Below are 16043 nucleotides of genomic sequence, written 5' to 3' on the forward strand. Positions count from 1 at the left end.
TAGGCCGCGACACTGATTAACAATTTAATCTGTGAATTAGAATAAGCTGTCGATGTGTTCACCTGTGTGTATTAGACTTTCCATTTCTGCTCTATTCAACCCTAAAGAGCTCTTTAACCACTTCAACAACTTCCTCTCTATATTCAGATTCAAGTCAGTCGTTGCCGACATTTTCTTTTGGACATGTCAGCAATTTATTTATTTATTATTATTTTATTTCTTTTTTCGATAATATTCCGAAAATATTATGCAGGGGCATCAAAACAGAGCTGAGGTTTCAAAGTTGCGGCACAACCTCGGAAATAATAAAGGATTTCCTCTGGAGTTTCAGAAGCTGCCTAGAGGCAAAGCTTATGGTGGTTGTGGTTCTCAAAACCTGCCAGATTATTTGTGTCCGAAAGTTTCCAAGAGAATAGACCGGATCTTTGGAAGCAGTAACAGCAGCGTATTCTTTAACAGAGTCATTGAACATGTCTAAGCTAATATAAAAGACCGAACTGTGGATTTTTCCAGCACTGCGGTGATTTGATCTTTAAACTGGATCCACTGACCATAAAAAAGACCATAAGCGGCCTTATGTCAGTGTGGGGTGATAACTGGGCTTCGTTTTCAGCTCAGCGCTCACAGTGAGGCCTGATGCTTCAAAAGCTTGTGTGCTGGAGTCATTTTAAGGGGCATGGAGGCCTGGACAATGCAGGAGCCAATACTGGCAGCTGGGTTCTGTGAGGTGCCACCACCTTTCGCAAGGTATCCAGGCCTGGCCAGCAGTCTTGAGCACCAGAAATGGGTAGATGCGGCCAACAATCTGCAGCCTGAGAACAGTACATATCGAATTGTGATATGGGGTCAATGACATTTAGGATTGCCCACGATAAAGTAAAAACTTTTGAAAGTGTTGTTTAAAACATGTGGCAAGTTCTTGCATTCTGTATTGAAGTTGGTTTTGTGTGATTTAGAAAAGGTTTTGTAACATTTTCAGAAAATGTTTAATGTAATGACTCTAAAAATGTCATGTGGTGTAACCAACTAAAAAGTAATGATTTCCTCATACCTTGAATACAGGTACTTAACTAAAAATAAATAAATAAATGAAAAAAAAAATAATTAAATAAATGAAAAAAAAAAAAAATTGTTTGAAATAAATAATTAGCCATTACTAAAATAAAATACAGATAAAAAAACTAAACTTATTTTACTTTTTCGATTTTCTGATTGATGTTCTAGTGTAACTAAAACTGATAGTGTAACTAAAACTGAAATTTACAATTAATAAAACCATTATTTATTGTGATGGAAAAATAAAAACTATTTAGTTACTTTTGGAAATCTAGTCTAAATGCATGTGACAAGTTTTTAGAAATCCAGTTTTTGTATTGAAATTGGTTTTATATGATTTTGACACACACACACACACACACACACACATACATACATACTATATATATATATATATATATATACACATATATATTGCATGACATCTAAAAATGTAGTGCAATGTTATATTTGCCTTAAGGGTTGTTTTGTTTAGGTTTATAATCAAGCAAGCAAGCATTTTTGTTACTTGAAATAAAAGGAATGTTATCCAATTTAATTTATTTTAAAAACTTATTTCAGTTTTTTGCCAAGAAAAAAATTCTCATTTAGTTTAATTAATTGGACGTACTAAAATAAGTAATCCCATACTCCCCACATAAACACAACAAAATTACTAAAACTTAAAAATATATTAAAATATTAAAATAAAAATAAAAATAATAAAAAATGATACTAAAATATCACTGATATGAATTCCATTTTTTTATATATTTATGAATATATGAGCATCATGTCATCGACCCATTCATTAAAGAAACGCACATCCTTGCTAGGTAGTGGTTCAGGGTATCTGTACATCAAAAAGTGTCTTGTAGACTACAAGCCTGTATGGATCCTGTGGGGTCAGGAGTCCAGAGAACAGAGACGAGGCCCTCTGCAAAAATTGGGGAAAATAAAACACCGGCAACACCTCTGTGCAGCCACAAGTGCTCCAGGCACCAGTGAGGAAATAAATGAACACTGGAAGAGTAATTCAGAGGATGAGAATTACGAGCATAATAAATCAAAGTAAGAAACAAATAGGAAAATACTTTCAAATTCACTTCCATTTGCAATAAATTTACTTTAAACAAATCAACTAAAATCAACAAATAAATTACTGAGTTTAAAAAAAAATAATAATAATGATAACAATTAGTTCACCCAAAAATGAGAAAACTGTCATCATTTCTCACCCTAATATCATTTTAAACCGGTATAACTATTTTCTTCCACAGAACACAAAAGGAGACGTTTAGCAGAATGCTCATGCTGCTCTTTTTACTGGAATGGACATAGATGCGAACAGGGGCTATAGAGGTCTTAAAAAATATGAAAAGCACCATAAAAGTAATTAAAATGACTTGTGATGTCCAGGTTTTTCAAGATTCCACCACTTGTTATATATACAGTATATTATATATATATATATATATATATTATTATTATTATTATTATTTACAGAGAGCTGGAAAATCTCATTCAGGTTTGAACGCACTCAATCCTGCTTCCTAAAAACATGCTGCAGCAGCATTGGTGTCTTGGATAATTAAGTCACAATACATGCAGGAACCACAATGACATTTGCAACCCATGTGTACATGATAATATATTTGAGAAAAATGATATTATGTTGCTTTTTGCTTCTCTTCTTCAAAGAGAAACGTCCAGTGACTGGCAATAAAAGCTTGTAATTTTTCCCCATGAAACAGACAAACATGAATCTGGAAACATTTTATTATGTTGGTTGTTGTACGTGCTTAACCCTTACATATCACACCAATTCGGAAATGAAAAAATGCTCTATTGCATTTAAAATTAATGCAGCGCCTACACTAAACCCTACCCTAAGCCTAATTAATAGTTTTAACAGAAGCAAACATTTAAACAGATAAAATCTCCTAACACTCTATTTTGATGGTCCTCAAGTAATTTTACAACTACATGTTAAAAGTTGTTGGTGTTTTAAGGCCATTACTGTTCATTTCAGCTGGAAACTGCAGTGAATTGTATGTACAGGTATGTATTTGTAGTTTTGAAAAAAATTAGGTAGAGACACATTTTTCCAGTGAAGCCACAGTATGTTGGCCATTTGGCATGTTTATTGACGATGAACATAGCAAACTGATTTAAACTAGAGGAAAGGTTTTTACTTTGAATCCTGCATCTATATCTCAGAAACTTGAACTTGCATTGAGTTATAAGCCAAAAGGGATTTTGGAAAAGCAATGCACTGCACACTCATTTTAACTAAGACATCAAGAATTCAATCAATCAGCATACAATGAAGCTTTTATGGGGACATAAAGCTCAGAATGACCTTTTTGCAATGGATAAAATGGTCTCATAGGGAATTCTCGTGTGTTTGAGAAAAATGAGGATGATTTTCAAGCATGTTGACATTCTGGACACATTTCATTCTAATCACTGTTACAAACCTCTGCTGATCACACATTCTATAGTGCTAACTAATATCCATCTTCAGAGTTGAAAATGTCCAAAACATATTTTAAATATATGCTAAATATATGTTATAAAAAGGCTGAGCTCTCCCTTTTTATTTCCTACAGTAGCCTACATGCAAATTGTCCAAAACATATTTTAAATATATGCATATTTATTTAGTGATTTTATATATTTTTTTTTTATAATTTTTTTGTGTTTTTTTGTGATGTTTTTAAAATTTGAACATATTATATGTTATTATATATATATATATATATATATATATATATATATATATATATATATATATATATATATATATATATATATATATATATGAAATTCAATCGGGTCCAAAAACACTAAACATTGGACCCCATAGATTTTCATTGTATGGCCAAAAAACACTGAGACATACAGGTTTGGAATGACATGAGAATAAGAATTCCATTTTGGGTGAGCTCTCCCTTTAAGTGTCTTTTGGGGTCATTGTTTGGCACCACACTGGATGAAAACAGGAAATGACTCGTGAAAGCTGTCACATTAGCACTGAACTCCAGAACTGAATCTCTCTGATCACTGGAACGAAATACTCCTTTGGCCCAATCCCGGACCTACCTGACAGTGATATATAATGACCGTCAAAAACCCAGCGCTTCAGTGGCTTCCTACAGGGAATAAAGAAGGCAGCCAACCACAGGCCTGCTGCAAACAAAACAGATCTGAGCTCAGCAGACAGCCTTGAAAAGGCTGTGAGCAACAAACTCCAGCTAATGTGAATCCACACAAATGCCCATTCAACTAAACAAAAGGTGCGAATGACAAACAAATAGTTTGCCTTTCAATTGCAAACAAAGGATAATTGGGCATGAAACAGGATTAAGGTAATGTCGCTTCATATTTTCATCGGCAGATCTTAGCTGCTTAGTTTGACAGAATTCTTTGGAGAGACAATGACATTACATTGCACCACATGGCTTCAAACCAATAATGTCCTATAACCTGGAAACAAAGCACCATAAAAAATTATTATTAATAATCCCCTAACTTTTGTCAGCATGGTCTGAAGATGATATGGTTCAGTTTCTGGAGCGACTTCTTGAGCTAAAAAATTATTTTCTTTCTAGCCCTTTTGGTTCAAATGTTATTAGCAACAACACAAGTTAATCTTTGGACAGCTGGTGGCACTGGCTGTGGTTAATGTTCAGATTGTCCTCTATCTGTGTGCCACATTTTACAACTTTTTACCATACAATTCTACGGCTCCCATAGACTCAAGGGCAAAGGAAGAGGAAGAACAGGAGGAGGAGGAAAAAGAAAAAACTGATGATCAGAGTAGATGCCTATACACCTTTGCTGATTGACCCCTAATAATAGTACTAGTCATAGTTGATAACTATCCTATTTTATTTTGTGCCGCTGTACTGAAAAGACACTTGACAAAATCACTTTAATTAGTAGATTTCATGAATATTCAAGACATCAGAATAAATGTATAAATGAATGCCAGAGAGATCTTTAACATGGAGTGCTCTTAGTAAAAACTCAAGGATCAATTTGCATGTTGAAATGAATGAAAACACCTGATGCCTCTTTTCGCCAACAGCTGATTTCTGGAGCTTCGCTTTCAGAGAATTGGCCAAGTCTCCGAACATTATCTATCAAGCCTGAGACAGATCTGTTATATTAATGCAGATATGAATGAGTTATTATAAGGAGGTAAAAAAAAAAAAAAAACTCTGGAGTTACACATATACTATCATGTTATGCAAACTGACGAAGCCTGTGTTACACAGAGATATTTTGCATACAAATGTAATTACATTTCTAATGAGATGAAGCTAATTATTGCCCCTTCAGAGGGGAAAAACATGTAAACCTCATGTTTGTAGGTTCAATGATTGTTAACAGATGAAGCATTACTTAATAGTTTTCCACCAAAATAAAATCTAGGAGGTTTAACCAATTACTTTTAATTGTTTGCCTGAAATGTTGTATGAACACATATGAATTATGACAGAAATATATTACTATTATAATTAAGTATAAATCTATTACTTTATATACTACTACTACTACTACTACTACTACTAATAATAATAATAATAATAAACAAAGCATTAGATTGCAGTAATATAACATTTTTAATTGTTATAATGGCAAAGCAGTTCAAAAAGTTGCAATGTGAATAGAAAGTGGAAATAAAAATTTGATCTCACTTCACTTTCACATACAATGTGATAGCTTTGAAAACAGGTTTTTACCTTTTCATACTTTCACTTTTGGATCTTCAGCTGAAGTGGAAACATAAAACTGACCTTTCTTTATTTTTAGGTTCAATGTGAATGCAATGAAAACTGGTTTTCACTTTTTCCACACTTTTCACATTTGGATCTTTAGCTGAAGTGGGGGAAAAATTATCTTGATGTGGGTTTAAGGTTATATTTGATTGAATTTAAGGTTGGTTTTGAATGTTTTGAATTTTTGTTTTATCATTTTTCACTTTTTGGATCATCGTTTTAAGTTGAATTAAAGGTTGATTTCAATTCAATTAAAGGTATTTTTCACTTTTGGATCAAATAAATAAGGTCTAAGTTTAATTCATTTCAATGTGAACACCCTTAAAGAGTAACAATCATTAACAACATGAACTTTCAAATATTTAATCATATCACAATATGATTTTTTAATCAAATCATGCAACCCTAAACACGATCCTTTATCATATCCAAAGAACCATAAAACCAGTTTTAAGCTGGTTTATACGATCTCCCAAGTGCCTAAAACCTGCCTAAGACTGTCAAATGAGATCTGCTTGACCAAACTGGCCATGTGTAAGCATATTTTAAGCATGAATATTTCTAGCTTATGTACCTATACAACAAAAATGGCTGTTTTTATGAAGCAAATTTTCCAATTATGTTGAAAAAGAGCCACTTAACATGCTTTATTTCTAAGAGTGACTATCACAAATGTTACCAACTGAGACCAGAAGTGTAAGATATTTAGCATAATTCAACTAAGAAAATAAAATACAACCTCCTCCAAGAAAAAGCAAGCATTCACAAAGTCAATGGAGGGAGTGGAGACAACGAAGTTTGCAACAATTGCAGGCAAAGTTGCTCTGTTTAACAGCTTTTTTAGATGATTTAGTAGCTGGGCCAAGTTCACTTAATTAAGGGGCTTATCTTTCTTACAGAGGCCCTCATGTGTTGCCGTACCTAATTAGTTTTGCAGTATAGGTGGCTGTTTCTTGACACTGATACAGGAAACTTGCCAGCACGTGAGATACACATTTACAACGACAGTACAACTTGAAGTATCTAGTTAGCCATGCAACTAGTCCTTCCACTAAATAATGCCTTAATAATTTGTTTTTGTGGCAATTGCAGTTTACTTTGGTGCAAATGGTGACTACATTTTAAACTTTTTTTTTTTATTTTAATCAAGTTTTTTTAATCAGCTTTTTAACTAAATAATTCTTAAATTCACATGTAAGATTTGCTAGTCTATAGATATAAGCATCGATTGCAAGAAAGGGATGCAAGTTTTTTTTTTTTTTTAAATAAACCCAATGTCAGTTTTAACATTTAAAAAATATTTTTTTTATTTTTTTATTTTTTTAAACAATGGGGGAAAAAGGAAAACTTGATTGAAATATAATAATAATAATAAATATAGCTGCAAGCAGCAATTACCGGGGTTCAAGCACTTTAAGGCCTTTGAGGTGGTCTTGGCCAACCTTGATGTATGGCTGACAGTTAAACACATCCAAAATGGAGAATAGGCTCACAGACACACAACACACACTGAAATTAAATGATTAAACTTGTATATTAATGCTCTATAAGCATATTCACATAGACACACATATACACAAATACACACACATACACACATATACATGCACACACATTTTGATATTTGAAGTAAGTGATAGGTGATACAAAACTTATTGCAAGTCTTTTCTTTTAAGAGTTTAGATGTCATTTTCAGGTTTCACTCTAATCATAATCTGACAAAATTGTAAAAACTGATATTTCTGTATGAACAAAATCGTTAACTTTGACTCAATGAGATTTAAAATATTATAACAGTGATATTACAATGTTTAAGCAGGAATCCATCAAACCTTTGAACAGTACTGATTAAGTTAGCTGAATGAGCCCATTAGTGGTCTTCCACTGCCATCTAGTGGTTATTTACCATATAAATCTTGTGTTTTTGAGGCCTTTTCTACTGTGATAGTGCCACCTATGGTTCGATTTCCATGAAACTTTGCATGCTTGTTCAGAGTCATCTGACACATGTCAACATTTTTTTGATAATTATTGATCTAGAGAGTCCCGAGAATCGTTCTGTAGTGGTTTGATTGAAATTAAGAGAAAAACCTAGGACTAGTTTGCAAAAGTAAGTTTTTAACTTATTTGTGAATATTTAATGAACGATTTGATTGACAGCATTAGGCCCAGAGGCAAAGTTGTTCATAATGAGGAGATCTATTTTAAGATATGAAGATCTAGTGTTTGTGTGAATATATGAACATGTTCTACAATTTGAGGTGATTTTCTGTAGAAATCTTGTGTTTTTTGATGCCCTTTTAACTGTTATAACGCCACCTATTGTCCGATCTCCATGAATCTTTGTATGCTTGTTAAGAGTCATCTGCTACATGTTTCCACCAAGTTTCATAAAGTTTTGAGTTTTCATTTAGGTTTTATAGGCTTTTTAGTATATTTGGCCACACCCCTTTTAAAAATGACCAAGTTTTAATGACCTCGTTATAGCTAACCAAAGAAATTTTTTTGATTTTTTTTTTTGTATAGTTTTTGATGTGTATTACTGCAGTGGTTTGGTTCCGATCGGACAAAAAACCTAGGACTAGTTCGCAAAAGTAGGTTTTTAACATATTTGTGAATAACAATTGAATGATTTGATTGACAGCAATGGTTCTTGAGGCAAAATTGTGCATTATGAGGAGATCTATCAAATGATATGCATATTTTGTTGATATGTGAAACACCACGTGATTACTGAGCCATAAAACTCGTTAGCGCCAACTAGTGGCCGATTTCTTTCAAAATTCTTACAGACCTTTAGGGCCATGAGTCGAACATGCCCACTGAGTTTCGTTCCGATTGACCTCCGTTAACCTTGTTCTAATAGGTGCTTAAATTTCTGTTTGGCCAATGGTGGCCATGTTTTTTTAGATACGCGAATGTCCTCATAGATACTTGTTCTCCTTCAGACAAAGACACTGCATACCAATTTTCAGGTTTGGCCAATGGTGTTGCCTAGTTATAGCTATTTATGTGTTTTTTCTGTCTTATAACGCCCCCAAGTGGCAGAGGTGCGCAATTTTTTTTATTTGACCAAAGATTGAGCTTATACAAATGTGTACCAAGTTTGATGAAGATATCTCATTCCGTTCAAGAGTTATAGCTAAAATAACATTTGGCTAACGTTAGCATAGACGCTTTTTGGCGTACTGTTTCGCGTAAGAGTTGAAATTTAAACTTTTTTTTGATAATTATTGATATTCAGTGTCCAGAGAATATTTCTGCATTGGTTTGGTTCCGATCGGATGAAAAACCTAGGACTAGTTCACAAAAGTAGGTTTCAGACATAACTCAATTTTGCGGATGATAATTGTTGATATTCAGTGTAAAATTTCGGGCTCCACTTTTGTTCGGGACTGACCCAAGGATTACAACGATGTAAAGTTTTTGAGTCTACGTCAAACGGTTTACGAGCTGCGGGCCAAAAATGTCTGATTTTTTTTGTATTTTGCGCTGTAGCGCCCCCCCGTTAGGCCGATTGGGGCGAGACTTTGATAGGTTCTCCCCAAATTGAGCTCTACGATCTGGCCAAGTTTCAAGTCTCTAGGCCTTACGGTTTGGTCTGCACGATCAGTTTTCAGAATAATAATAATAAATAATAATAATAAAGAATAATAATAATAATAATAATCCTAACAATTACAATAGGGTTTCAGCACTGCGTGCTTGAACCCCTAATAATAAATATAGCTGCAAGCAGCAATTACCGGGGTTCAAGCACTTTAAGGCCTTTGGGGTGGTCTCGGCCAACCTGGATGTATGGCTGACAAACTTTGGCTCAAGGAGATTTTAAATTTTATAAAAGTGGTTTTATAATGTTTTGACATGAATCCATAAAACCTTTGAACAGTACTGTTTAAGTTAGTTGAATTAGCCCATTAGTGATCTTCCGCTGCCATTTATTGGTTAAAAATGGCAATTTCTCATACAACACTGTGTTTTTAAAATTTATAACTATTAGAGTATTATTTTTTGCCCAGTCCCTCTTAAATTTTGCATGCTTCTCTAGAATGAAAATATGCATTATTTTACACATTTTTGATAATTTGTGGGCTGTCTGTTTGTATTAATAGGCCTTTGGGTACACTATGTAAAGGACATATTATAAAATGACTCTTTTATAATTGTCCAAATGCAATTGTTCAACTGTTTTTTTTTTTTTTTTTTGATAATTATTGATCTACAGAGTCTAGAGAATTGTACTTCAGTGGTTTTATTGATTTTCAGCTTAAACTGTTGGATTAGTTTGCAAAAGTAGCTTTTTTAAATAATCTTGAATATTTAATTAACAGTTTTATTGACAACATTGGTCCAAATGTTTTTCAGAATGAGGTGCTCATCATATGATATGATATGAAGATCTAGTGTTTGTGTGAATATATGAGTATTTTCAACCAATTTGAGGCCATTAACCATATAAATCTTGTGTTTTGAGACCTTTGTAACTGTTTTTAGCACCACCTATGGATCTGATCTCCATGAAACTTTGCATAATTGTTAAGAGTCATCTGACACATGTTTTCACCAAGTTTCGTAAAGTTTTAAGGTTTCGTTTAGGTTTTATAGGCTTTTAGGTATTTTGGCCACACCCCTTTTCTAAATTAACCTGTTATAGCTAACCAAAGGACAAAATTCAATTTTGTTTTGATAATTATTGATCTAGAGGGTCCAGAGAATTGTTCAGTAGTGGTTTGATCGAGATTAAGTGGAAAACCTAGGACTATTTCGCAAAGGTATGTTTTTAACATATTTGTGAATATTTAATGAACGATTTGATTGACAACATTAGTCCCAGAGGCAAAGTTGTTCAGAATGAGGAGATCTGTCATATGATATGAAGATGTAGTGTTTGTGTAAAACTATGATCATGTTCTACAATTTCAGGTCATTTTCCATTGAAATCTTGTGTTTTTGAGGACTTTTTTTAATGTTATAGCGCCAGCTATGGTCCGATCACCATGAAACTTTGCATGCTTCTTAAGAGTCATTGAGATAGGTTTTCACCAAGTTTCGTAAAGTTTTGAGTTTTCGTTTAGGTTTTATAGGCTTTTTAGTACATTTGGCCACACCCCTTTTAATAAATGACACTGTTACAAGTAACCAAAGGACAAATTTCAACTTTTTTTCGATAATTATTGATATTGAGTGTCCAGAGAATATTTCTGCAGTGGTTTGGTTCCGATCAGTTGAAAATCCTAGGACTAGTTCGCAAAAGAAGGTTTTTTAACATATCTATGAATAATTATTGAACGATTTGATTGACAGCAATGTTTCTTGAGGCAAAGTTGTGCATTATGTGGAGATGTATCAAATGATATGCATATTGTGTTGATATGTGAAACAGCACGTGATTACAGAGCCAAAAAACTCGTTAGCGCCAACTAGTGGCCGATTTCTTTCAAAATTCTTACAGACCTTAAGGTCCATGAGTCGAACATGCCCACTGAGTTTCGTTCCGATTGATCTCCGTTAAACCCTTCAAATAGGTGCTTAAATTTGTTTGGCCAATGGCGGCCATGTTTTTTGAGATATGCGAATGTCCTCAAAGGTACTTGTGCCCCTTCAGACAAAGACAATGCATACCAATTTTCAAGTCGATCGGACCAACGGTTGACTAGTTATAGCCATTTATGTGTTTTTTGTGTCTTATAGCGCCCCCAAGTGGCAGAGGTGCGCAATTTTTTTTTATTTGACCAAAGATTGAGCTTATACATATATGTACCAAGTTTGGTGAAGATATCTCATTTCTGTTCAAGAGTTATAGCTAAAATAACATTTGGCTAACGTTAGCATAGACGCTTCTTGGCATACTGTTTCGCACTAAAATCAAAATTTCAACATGTTTTGGATAATTATTGATCTAGAGAGTCCAGAGAATATTTCTGCAGTGGTTTGGTTCCGATCGGTTGAAAATCCTAGGACTAGTTCGCAAAAGTAGGTTTCGGATATAACACAATTTTGCGGAAAAACCGTGCGTCGTAGAGCAAAAATTTCGGACTCCACTTTTGTTCGGACTGACCCAAGGATTACAACGATGTAAAGTTTTTGAGTCTACGTCAAACGGTTTACGACTGCGGGCAAAAAATGTCTGAAATTTTTGTACTTTGCGCTGTAGCGCCCCCGTTAGGCCGATTGGGTCGAGACTTTGATAGGTTCTCCCCAAATTGAGCTCTACAATCTGGCCAAATTTCAAGTCTCTAGGCCTTACGGTTTGGTCTGCACGTCTTTTAGGGCACGATCAGTTTTTAGGGCATAAAATAATAATAATAATAATAATAATAATAATAGCTGCAAGCAGCAATTACAAGAGGGTTTCGCACTTCGGCTTGAACCCCTAAATAAGCTGCAAGCAGCAATTACCGGGGTTCAAGCACTTTAAGACCTTTGGGGTGGTCTCGGCCAACCTGGATGTATGGCTGACAAACTTTGACTCAATGAGATTTTAAATGTTATAACAGTGGTTTTATAATGTTTTCACATGAATCCATGAAACCTTTGAACAGTACTGTTTAAGTTAGTTGAATGAGCCCATTAGTGATCTTCCGCTGCCATCTAGTGGTTAAAAATGGCAATTTCTCATACAACACTATGTTTTTAAAATTTATAACTATTAGAGTGTTATTTTTTGCCCAATCCCTCTTAAATTTTGCATGCTTCTCTAGAATGAAAATATGCATTATTTTACACAGTTTTGATAATTTGTAGGCTGTCTGTTTGTATTAATAGGCCTTTGGGTATACTATGTAAAAGGACATATTATAAAATGACTGGTTTATAATTGTCCAAATGCAATTGTTTTTTTTTTTTTGATAATTATTGACCTACAGAGTCTAGAGAATTGTACTTCAGTGGTTTAATTGATTTTCAGCTTAAACCGTTGGACTAGTTTGCAAAAGTAGCTTTTTAAAATATTCTTGAATATTTAATTAACAGTTTTATTGACAACATTGGTCCAAAAGTTTTTCAGAATGAGGTGCTCTATCATATGATATGAAGATCTAGTGTTTGCGTGAATATATGAGCATTTTCAACTAATTTGAGGCCATTTACCATATAAATCTTGTGTTTTTGAGCCCTTTTCTACTGTTATAGCGCCACCTATGGTCCGATCTCCATGAAACTTTGCATGCTTGTTCAGAGTCATCTGACACATGTTTTCACCAAGTTTCGTAAAGTTTTCATTTAGGTTTTATAGGCTTTTGGGTATTTTGGCCACACCCCTTTTCTAAATTAACCTTTTATAGCTAACCAAAGGACAAAATTCAACATTTTTTTTGTTAATTATTGATCTAGAGAGTCCAGAGAATATTACTGTAGTGGTTTGATCGAGATTAAGTGAAAAACCTAGGACTAGTTCGCAAAAGTATGTTTTTAACATATTTGTGAATATTTAATGAACGATTTGATTGACAGCATTAGGCCCAGAGGCAAAGTTGTTTGGAATGAGGAGTTCTATCATATGATATGAAGATCTAGTGTTTGTGTGAATATATGAACATGTTCTACAATTTGAGGTCATTTTCATAGAAATCTTGTGTTTTTTGATGACTTGTTTTTGAAGCCATAACGCCACCTATGGTCCGATCTCCATGAAACTTCGCATGCTTGTTAAGAGTCATCTGTCATCTGTCAGATTTTATTTATGTTTTATAGGCTTTTGGGTATATTTGGCCACACCACTTTAATAAATGTCCCAGTTATAGCTATCCAAAAGACAAAATTCAAAAATTTTTTATAATTATTGATCTAGAGAGTCCAGAGAATATTACTGCAGTGGTTTTTATGTTTTCGGGTAAAAAAAACCTAGGACTAGTTCGCAAAAGTATGTTTTTAACATAATTATGAATAATTAATGAACGATTTGACTGACAGTAATGGTTCTTGAGGCAAAGTTGTGCATTATGAGGAGATCTATCAAATGATATGGCATATTGTGTTGATATGTGAAACACCACGTGATTACAGAGCCAAAAAACTCGTTAGCGCCAACTAGTGGCCGATTTCTTTGTTGTTTTTTGTAGGAGTTTAGGGTGTTGTGTGGTACATGCCCACCGAGTTTCGTTCCGATTGACCTCCGTTAACCTTGTCAAATAGGTGCTTAAATTTGTTTGGCCAATGACGGCCATGTTTTTTGAGATATGCAAATCTCCTCATAAGTACTTGTGCCCCTTCAGACCAAGACACTGCATACCGATTTTCAAGTTGATCGAGCCAACGGTTGCCTAGTTATAGCAATTTTATGTGTTTTTTCTGTCTTATAGCGCCCCCAAGTGGCAGAGGTCTGCAATTTTTTTTAATTTGACCAAAGATTGAGCTTATACATATGTGTACTAAGTTTGGTGAAGATAGCTCATTCCGTTCAAGAGTTATAGCTTAAATAACATTTGGCTAACGTTAGCATAGACGCTTTTTGGCATACTGTTTCGCGCGTAAAATCGAAATTTCACACTTTTTTTTTTTGATAATTATTGATATTGAGTGTCCAGAGAATATTTCTGCAGTGGTTTGGTTCTGATCGGGTGAAAAACCTAGGACTAGTTCGCAAAAGTAGGTTTCGGATATAACACAATTTTTTGCGGAAAAACGTGCGCCGTAGAGCAAAAATTTCGGAGAGACTTTTTGTTCGGACTGACCCAAGGATTACAACGATGTAAAGTTTTTGAGTCTACGTCAAACGGTTTACGACTACGGGCCAAAAATGTCTGAAATTTTTGTTTTTTGCGCTGTAGCGCCCCCGTTAGGCCGATTGGGGCGAGACTTTGATAGGTTCTCCCCAAATTGAGCTCTACAATCTGGCCAAGTTTCAAGTCTCTAGGCCTTACGGTTTGGTCTGCACGATCAGTTTTAGGGCAGAAGAATAAATAATAATAATAATAAATATAGCTAACCTGAAATAATAATAAAAATCTTAACAGATACAAGAGGGTTTCAGCACTGCGTGCTTGAACCCCTAATAATAAATATAGCTGCAAGCAGCAATTACCGGGGTTCAAGCACTTTAAGACCTTTGTGGTGTTGTCGGACCTGGATGTATGGCTGACAAACTTTGACTCAAGGAGATTTTAAATTTTATAACAGTGGTTTTATAATGTTTTGACATGAATCTATGAAACCTTTGAACAGTTCTGTTTAAGTTAGTTGAATGAGCCCATTAGTGATCTTCCTTCTTACATCTAGTGGTTAAAAATGACAATTTCTCATACAACACTGTGTTTTTAAAATTGATAACTATTAGAGTGTTTTTTTTTGCCCAATCCCTCTAAAAGTTTGCATGCTTCTGTAGAATGAAAATATGCATTATTTTACACAGTTTTGATAATTTGTGGGCTGTCTGTTTGTATTAATAGGCCTTTGGGTACACTATTTAAAGAACATATTATAAAATTGACTGGTTTATAGTTGTCCAAATGCAATTGTTCATTTTTTTTTTTTTTGATAATTATTGACCTACAGAGTCTAGAGAATTGTACTTCAGTGGTTTTTATTGATTTTCAGCTTAAACCCTTGGACTAGTTTGCAAAAGTAGCTTTTTTAAATAATCTTGAATATTTAATTAACAGTTTTATTGACAACATTGGTCCAAAAGTTTTTCAGAATGAGGTGCTCTATGATATTGTATGAAGATCTAGTGTTTGTGTGAATATATGAGCATTTTCAACCAATTTGAGGCCATTTACCATATAAATCTTGTGTATTTGAGACCTTTTCTACTGTTATAGCGCCATCTATGGTCCGATCTCCATGAAACTTTGCATGCTTGTTCAGAGTCATCTGACACATGTTTTCACCAAGTTTCATAAAGTTTTGAGTTTTCGTTTAGGTTTTATAGGCTTTTGGGTATTTTGGCCACACCCCTTTTCTAAATTGACCTGTTATAGCTAACCAAAGGACAAAATTCAACATTTTTTTGATAATTATTGATCTAGAGAGTCCAGAGAATTGTTCTGTAGTGGTTTGATCGAGATTAAGTGAAAAACCTAGGACTAGTTCGCATCATACAACACTGTTTACTTATTTGTGAATATTTAATGAACGATTTGATTGACAGCATTGTTGGGGGATGCAGTGTTGTTTTGGGTGAGTTTATATTTCATTTTGTATTGATGTTTAGTGTTTGTGTGAATATGTGAACATGTTCTACAACTTGAGGTCATTTTCTATAGAAAATCTTTTGTTTTTTAT

At 34.0% G+C, this 16043-nt stretch overlaps 1 pseudogene; it reads left to right on the forward strand.

Moving 5' to 3' along the window:
• The first annotated feature begins 676 nt into the window (after positions 1-676).
• Positions 677-16043, forward strand: part of LOC122135031 — a 46369-nt pseudogene continuing 31002 nt past the window's right edge.

Source organism: Cyprinus carpio, chromosome A22 (genome assembly GCF_018340385.1).
Source record: "Cyprinus carpio isolate SPL01 chromosome A22, ASM1834038v1, whole genome shotgun sequence".
In the NCBI taxonomy this organism is placed as follows: domain Eukaryota; kingdom Metazoa; phylum Chordata; class Actinopteri; order Cypriniformes; family Cyprinidae; genus Cyprinus; species Cyprinus carpio.